Raw genomic sequence first — 8,384 nt, forward strand, 5'->3', positions numbered from 1 at the left:
ACTTTCTTGATTTGGCCAACAGATATTTAATAAGTGCCTGTTATTCATCAGGTTGAGTGCTAGGTGCTGCATGTGTTACAGTGGTAAACCAAATGGTCATGATCCCTGTTCTAATAGAGATTTTAGTCTAGTGAGCATTTCTGGGCCTCAGGAAAATGAGCAACATTTATGTTTCTTTTTGTTCCAAAATTCTGGTTGTATATTCAGTCTGACATTCTCTGAAAATCCCTAACCCTTTGTCTATTCTTACCTTCATCTATGTAAAATTCAATGTATTCTTTAAACTCTTTGAGCTCCCTCTTCCTCACCTTTCTCTCTTATCAATATACAGTAGGGATTGAGACTTTGGACTTAGAGGCCAGATGCCTGGGTCTGAAATATGGTATTTTTCTGCATGATGTGTACAATTAACTTGCTGTGTCCGTTTCTTCACTTATAAAATGGGGATAATAATGTACCTCATAAGATTTCTGAGAATAATAAATGAGTTATTACATACAAAGTGCTTAGAATACTCTGACACATGGTAAATTTTTAAATAAATATTAGCAATTATTGCTATTAGCAGAAGATCTTGCTTATATCATTCTTTCCCTCCAGGGCTAACACTCTCCACTACCTGTATCCCACCCCTTTCTACCTGGTGGTCTTTTTATAGATTATCCCATTTCTCCACAGTATGTTGAACAGTCTCTTTACTGGCCCTTTTTATAGAATTATAAACATGATCAAGTTCCTCCCACAAAATTCATCCTTGTGAACCTCTCTTTTTCTTTCCTGCAAAAGTTCACACTGTTGTTTCCATGTTCTCCTGTTCTCTTCTCAACCTACCACAATTTTTGACTTGATCCCATAACTCTACTAAATTGCTTTTGCCTAGATTGATTACAGCGTTCTACATAACTCTTGTGTCACCCCCATTGAACCCCATAACTTCCTGTTCACCCTTCTTAAAATTATAATTTCTTCAACACTTCCTATTCCCTGTAACATAGTGTGCTTTTTAGTCATTCTTTTATGTCTGTTTTCCCTGGTTGGAAGATAAAATCAGGAAGTGATATGTACAGGAGTCAGGGAGATACTGGGTAGAAGGGGGCAGTTCCCTGGCAAAGGCCCCACCCTCAAGTCTGGAAACCCATGACCCTGAATGGGAGCAGGGATTTCTGTTTTCAGGCCCAAATGTTTCCTTTTGGTCTGCCACAACCCGCTCTCCTGTACCCAAATAAACCCTAAACCCCAGGCTCCGTGAGCAGAACAGAGGAGTTAGAAGAGCAGTGCAGCAAAGAAGGAGTGTCTGAACATTGAGAGGAGTTCTGCTGGGGATGGTTGGAGAGATTGGTGACAGGATGGCCGAACTCTAGGGGAAGATCATCTTCCCACTCCGTTGCCTTTCCAGCTCCCCATTTATCCTGCTGAGAGCCACCTCCATCCAGCAATAAAATCTCCTGCATTTACCAGCCTTCAATTTGTCTGTATGACCTGATTCTTCCTGGATGCTGAACAAGAACCCATGTATCAAGAGGGCACTGAGCTGGTTAACACTTAAGCTGTCTGTGGAGAGCAGAGCTAAAAGAGCACCTTAACATGCCCACTGGGGCTTCGGGAATTGCAGGCAGTCACCCCTAGATGCTACCTTGGGGCCAAAAGCACTTGCATTGGCTCCTGCACCTGCTCATCTACATGCTCCCACTTCTTGCAAGGGATTTGAGCATGACAAGCCACACATCCCTGTCGCACATCCTGTGAAGGGGGCCAGGGAACTCTACTGTTCCAGAAGGACAGTGATTTTGTCCACGTTGTTCACTGCTATATCTTAAGCATCTAGAATAATGTCTGGCACGTCCTAGACTGTCACAAAATATTTGCTGAATAAATATTGAATTGTGATGATCTGTTTTCTTGTCTTCTAAATTAGAGCAGGAACTCCTTTGAAGACTGGAACCATTGTTCTTATCTCTTTATTAGTCCTGTTGGCTCAGTGCCTGGCTACAGGTGAATGTGACTGTGATGAGTGCATGGGGAGTCATTATGGTACCAATATTTTTTATTTCAATAGTCTTTGGGGTACAGGTGGTTTTTGGGTACAGGGATAAGTTCTTTAGTGGTGAATTCTGAGATTTTAGTGCACCTGTCACCTGAGCAGTGTACACTGTACTCAGTATGTAGTCTTTTATCCCTCACCCCTCTTCCAACCTCCCACCTAGAGTCCTCAAAGTCTATCATATCACTCTGTATGTGTTTGCATCCTCATAGTTTAGCTCACACTTATAAATGAGAACATACAGTATTTGGCTTTTCACTCCAGAGTTACTTCACTTGGTACCAGCATTTTTGTAAATGCTTCTGGATGATACTCAAAGGCCTGAGAAAGTCGTTTTTAAATTCTACTCTACTTTGTAGATCTCCAAAGAGGTGATATTAGGATTTTGCAAACAATGGTGATTTAAGTTGCCTAAATAAACTGTTTATCCCTTTAAATTCTATTATTTATTGAGATTTCCTTGAAATAATTCTATGCTAAAGTAAGTTTGAAATTATAGGTTTAAATTAAAGACAGGGGAAGAAAGAAGTACAAAGAAAGAACAGAAGGCATAGTTCTCAACAGCGAGTGCATATTAGAATCATTTAGGGGAGTTTCTATACTGATATCAGGACTGCATTTCCCCAATATTATTTAGGGCTAGGGACTGAGCATGGACATATATATGTGTGTGTATGTGTGTGTATATATATATAATATATATTTAACTCTTTAGATGATTTTAATGTGCAACCAGGGTTGAGAACCACTGGAATAGGTAATCCTTGAGGAATAGGACAGGCTACAAGGGAAAATGAAAGCAAATGCAGTGAGAGGCAGACTGTCCCCAACAATTGCTTAAGGTCCTCTTTAGTAATACAGGACCATAGACAGTCTCTGTTATTGTTATTTTGTAGTCGTGACCAGTAATTGGATCCAGACACTTGAGGGGACATAAGAGCGAGAACAAGTACTTAATGGTTAGTTTATGGGACACTAATAACAACTAAAAAAGTAAAAAAAAAATTCTTCCTTGAAGCTTTCTAAAAGGTTAATTATCAACCAGTTCTTTCAACCCTTAAATTACTTTCTGAGAGTAAATTGGAAAGAGGGGCCTGAATTCTATTAGGAGATTGTGGTACCACTGTAGATTAATTCTTCTTATTAAACGGTATCCTGTTGTTCATTTTTCACCACAAAGAGGCTAACTTAATACTTATTCTGAGCTTGGATATTGAGCAATTCTGGATAATTGCATGTAGAATGATAACCTTTATAACAGGCACAATTCAATACAAAGAAAAATTTGTTCTTGGAATGCAATTTAAAATTCATAAAGCAAAACTTAATATCTTAGAAAGAGAGTATATGAGTTTCATGGTATAGTATTATTATTCCTAAGGGAAATTTCCAATATTCTGTGATTCAATATAGCCTCAGGATAAGTATATTCTACTGGCACCACCTCAGGCATGCTAACAACTTAGCCACATTTGACCCATTTGAAGATAAGTATGGTTAATCAAAGGTTATATAATTTTGGTCACAGGCACCTTGTTTTGTTAATATTCTCTTTATGAAGAATACATTTCAATTGCAAAAACTCTTCATATAAAAAGAACATGTTATAATCCAATTCTTTGTAAAGAGTAAGGCTATTTTCATGGGATGTACTGGAAGTATTTTTTTTTCCTTCAAATTAACTGGTTTTGGTGAGTAAATTTGATGAAATGGTTTATACAAGAATTGCCTTTTAAATTCCAAAACAAAAGCATTAAACACAAGTTGACTTTAACAGAAATGGATGTTGCGTTATTTCTTCTGCAAGTGCCTGTACGTTTTATTTTGTAATGATTTATGTTCCCTGATATGCTTTATCTCATGCTTGACTGATTACAAGTGTGAAGGAGGGTTAAATTTATTTGCTGCTGGCAATTTAGCATTAATTGTAATACGCTGTAATCCAAATTACAATCTGTCATTTCCAGTCAAATTGTGAAACACTGTAATTGTATTTTAGAGTTCTACTGCCATTGATTATAGCTACCTCATTTGTGTTTTAATATACCATGACGAATTTGTGAATGGAAATACAATCTTGTAACAAGCCAGGAAACAAGTATTGTTCTTTCTTCCTATTATAACAGCAATAGAATTATTTCTTAACAAATGAAAAGGGAAGGCAATGATAAGACAGTAAAGAGAATTCATTTAAAAATGAAAAAGATACAAAAATATTTCAATTTTTGAGCAATGCATAAACATAAGCCATGGATTTTCTGAAAACATTTTAAAACAAAATATTACAAAAATATTTTTTAAATTAACTTTATTTTTGAAATCTATTCATACTCATACAAATTGCTCTAGTTCATTCATTTGACAGCCATGTAATATTCTGCAGCTTATTTAGTTCCATTCTTTGCTTGATGGTCATTCAGATTGTTTATAAGATTTTACTATTACCAATAATGCTTCAGTGGATATTCTTGTACATTACTCTTCATGCATATAGAAGATTCACTAAGGAATATACTTAGAAGTGGTAATTCTGGGTTGTAGAGTATGCACATCCTCTGTTTTACTTGATGTTGCCAATTGGTTCCTTAAAATTGTTATACCAATGTATACTTCTGCTATAGATAGGCATGAGCAGGGCAGGAGAGGGCTCTCCCCCGACTCACTAGAAATGCTGGGTGATGGTTTGGCAATTATCATATTGCCTCTCTAAAAATGATAATTCGGCAGCCAGGGAGAGACAAGCCTCTGATAGTCCACACCTGTTAACATTAAAATTGTTCATTGAATGCAGGTCCCAGGAAGAAACAGCTTCTTGGGCATGCGAGTTAAGAGACAAAATCGTAAAGTATGACGTTCCAGGGACACCTACCACCTGAAAAAGGAAAACAGCCTCACATGGGCATGCGTATAACTCCCTAAACACATTGCAGCATGCTCAATTCCAAAGGGTAAGGAAAATACTGCATGTGGGAAGCCCACCGGAGGGGAAGAATTTTGGGAAAGAGGCAAGCCTAGAAAGTCCTAGGATCAAGGTTAAAGGCCCTTTTTTCCTGCGTCTTCTCCTCTTTCTTGAACCTTCAGGCACCCGTGTGGGTCTCTTCCAAGCAAATTTTCCTTTCTTTCCTGTTCTAAAGCCTTTTAAAATAAGCTTCCACTCCTGCTCTGAAACTTGCCTGGGTCTCTTTTTCTGCTTTATGTCCTTCAGTTGAATTCTTTCTTCTGAGGAGGGAAGGACTGAAGTTGCTATGGACCGGTAGGTATATGACACCAGTAACTGGAGGTCTCTCGGATATCTGCCACGGCTAGCACTTCAATCAGAAGTATAATTCACTTCTCTACATCCTTGCTTTAGTCAGATTAAAAAATTTTGCTTATTTGATGGAGGCAAATGACATCTAACTTGGGGTGGTTTTTTTTGCCTAGTTACTAATGAGTATGAACATATTTTTATACATATATTGGCCATTTGGATCCCCTGTGAATTGCTTATTTATATTTTTCCATTTTTTCTGTTAAATTATTTATCTTTTTAATTAGTGAGAGTCTGTTATACATTCTAGGTACAAATTCTTTGTTGTTTATGTGTATTTCAACTGTATATCCATTCATTCAAATCATTTATTGTGCTTACTATTGTCTGCCAGGCACCGATTTAGATGCTGGGGACACAGCAATTACAGAAAACAAACAGACAAAACCTCTGTCCATATGCAGTCTTTAATTTCATTGAAGTGACAAACTGTAAGCAAATAGAAATACAATATGTCAGATAAATGGTATGAAGAAAAATCAACCAGATTAAAGGCAATTGCAAGTGGTAAAGTTTCCCCTGAATACAGGTAAGAGAATTAGCTATTCTATCTGAGGGAAGAGGCTTGTAGGCAGAAGGAACAGCAAATTTCAAGGCAAGAGTTGAGACCATACTTGACATATTTGAGGCACAACGTGGTTCTCAACTAGAAAACAAGAGGAAGAGTGATAGGAGATGAATTTGGAGAGAGAGATCATTTAAGGCCATAATAAGAATTTAGGGCTTTATTTAAGTGCAATGGGAAGTCTTTGGAGATTTTTGAGCAAAGGAATTACAATATTTGTCAAACATCTTAAAGGACCACTCTGGCCATATGTGGAAAATAGACTTTAGGTAGGCAAACCTGAAAACAAAGCAGCAACAGCTATAGTACAGGTGAGAGATCATGGTGCCTTGGATTAGGATGGTGGTGATAGAAGTGGTGATTCCGAATATATTTGGTAGTAGAGATGAGATTTTCTGATTAGAGGATTAGGATTAGGACATGAGAGAAACAGAAATTTAGGATGACTACAAGGTTTTTGGCCTGAGCAACTGAATGTTAGTTCTGAAAATAAACCTTATTTCATCAATTCAAAGACATACTTATGTTCTTAGCAGTTAGGAGGCATCTTACAAATGATGGTGATTCATAATCTAATCATTGAGATAGTAATGTAATTTCACTGACTATTTATAAATTGGTCATAGTTGCTATACTGTCATCATTTCAACTGAGTTGTGTATATTATTGATATTACACATGTTGATTTTAATTGCCACTAGTAGCTTTTTAAAAGTACACTATGATTTATCAGTGAAACTAAAATTCATTTGCTATTTAGAAAGGCTCAAACAAATCAATATTATTGAATATTTACTTAGAGGATCAATCATAATTCCATATTTTTCCACAAAGCAACAACTAGGGACTTTACAGAGATCTCAGAGATCAAGATACCCACAAGTGGATGAAGCTGTGCGCTGAAATATGTGCACTGAGATACGTGCATAATTGCCTATCACATGCCAAGTCATATAACTGAAAGTGGGAGAAATTAACAAATTCCCTGGAGTAGATGAGGGAAATGTCAAAGTAACATAAGGGTGGTGTAACTGATTTATTCATCATGCATAATTATCATTAAGGCATTAAGTTATTAATTGGCAGCATTTTTTCCTTTTCTAGTTTTAAGTAAAGTATTGGTGAGGCTTAACAACTAATGACTTCTTACATTTGATAAGATGCAGTATACTTAGGAAATTTCAGAATGTACAGATAGTCAAGTCATAGGACTAGATGAAATTCCCTTACAAAGGAATGTAGTTAGAAAAGAGCTCTAGAGATTCACTGGGAAACTCCAGCATTTGGACATCGGGAAAAGGAGTGCATCTGGTGAAGATACTAAAGGAATGGGTAGTTGGATGGGAGAAAAATGGGAGAGTGGGGTGCTCTGGGAAGCCAAGAGAAGACAGTGTTTCAAGGAGAAAGGAATAATCAGTGGAACCAAATGTTACTGATAGGCTGAGTAACATGAGGATTGAGAACTGGCCACTTAATTTGGCAATACGGAAGTTATTGACGAATTTGACAAAAGTGAAACTAAGGCTGGGTTGGGAGAGAGCATGGCAAATTCAAGGTTTCTGTATCTGAAAAACCAGATCTTCTGTACTTACCACTTTTAAATTTTACTAATCAAGATCTCTCAGGGTCGAAAAAGACCCCAGAGATCATAACCCTTAATATTCTATCTTTGAATTAGTCTGGAATCTTTGATTTGCTCTGCATCTAACCACTCCAGAGTTTTCCTGGGTCCACTGCTGCTCATGTTCTGTTACAACAGCTATTTAGTAGAACTTTTCTGGAAATGGGGCATTCATACTATTAATTTGGACATCAGAAAAATATGTCCTGCTTAATTAATTTTAATGTTTAGGGCACATTCAAGGATATTATTAGTAAATAAAAGGAAATATCAAATAAATGAAGCACTGTACCTAAAAGAGCCTTGTTCTTCTTCATATTCGGAGTACGTAAGCTGTAGGGGTGAAAATAGAGGAGCATGTTGCTCTGCATAAAACTGAGGATCATCTTTCAAAAGCCATGGCAAGTCTTTTCCTCTTCTTAAAAAAGCCAAAAAGAGGTTTTAACATTTTGAGGCTTCGTAATCCTGTTATATTATCTTAGTGATTGTCCCAGTGAGTCACTTTCATTAAGACAGGTTTATCAAGCTAGATCATGGTGCTAGAATATTATGCCTAGGATCTGGGCAAGGTACAGAAGGAAATGAAAGGATATAATTCTTCAAATAGCATATGAGCTGAATTGCAGAGCTTCCTTTTGGTAGATAAATGATATATAAAAACGATATCACACGAAGGTTACTACCCTCTAATTTTGTGTGCAAAGGTTCCAGTTTCCTGATTCATTATTGTGACTAGAATTATGAAAACATTCAGATCATGTTTTACTTAACCAAGTTTTTAATCAGTCCTATGAAAAATGTGACTATGACTACAGAAACAAGAAAAATTGTTGAAGATTAATAGATT

This window comes from Theropithecus gelada, chromosome 11 (assembly GCF_003255815.1).
Source record: "Theropithecus gelada isolate Dixy chromosome 11, Tgel_1.0, whole genome shotgun sequence".
Taxonomy (NCBI): Eukaryota; Metazoa; Chordata; class Mammalia; order Primates; family Cercopithecidae; genus Theropithecus; species Theropithecus gelada.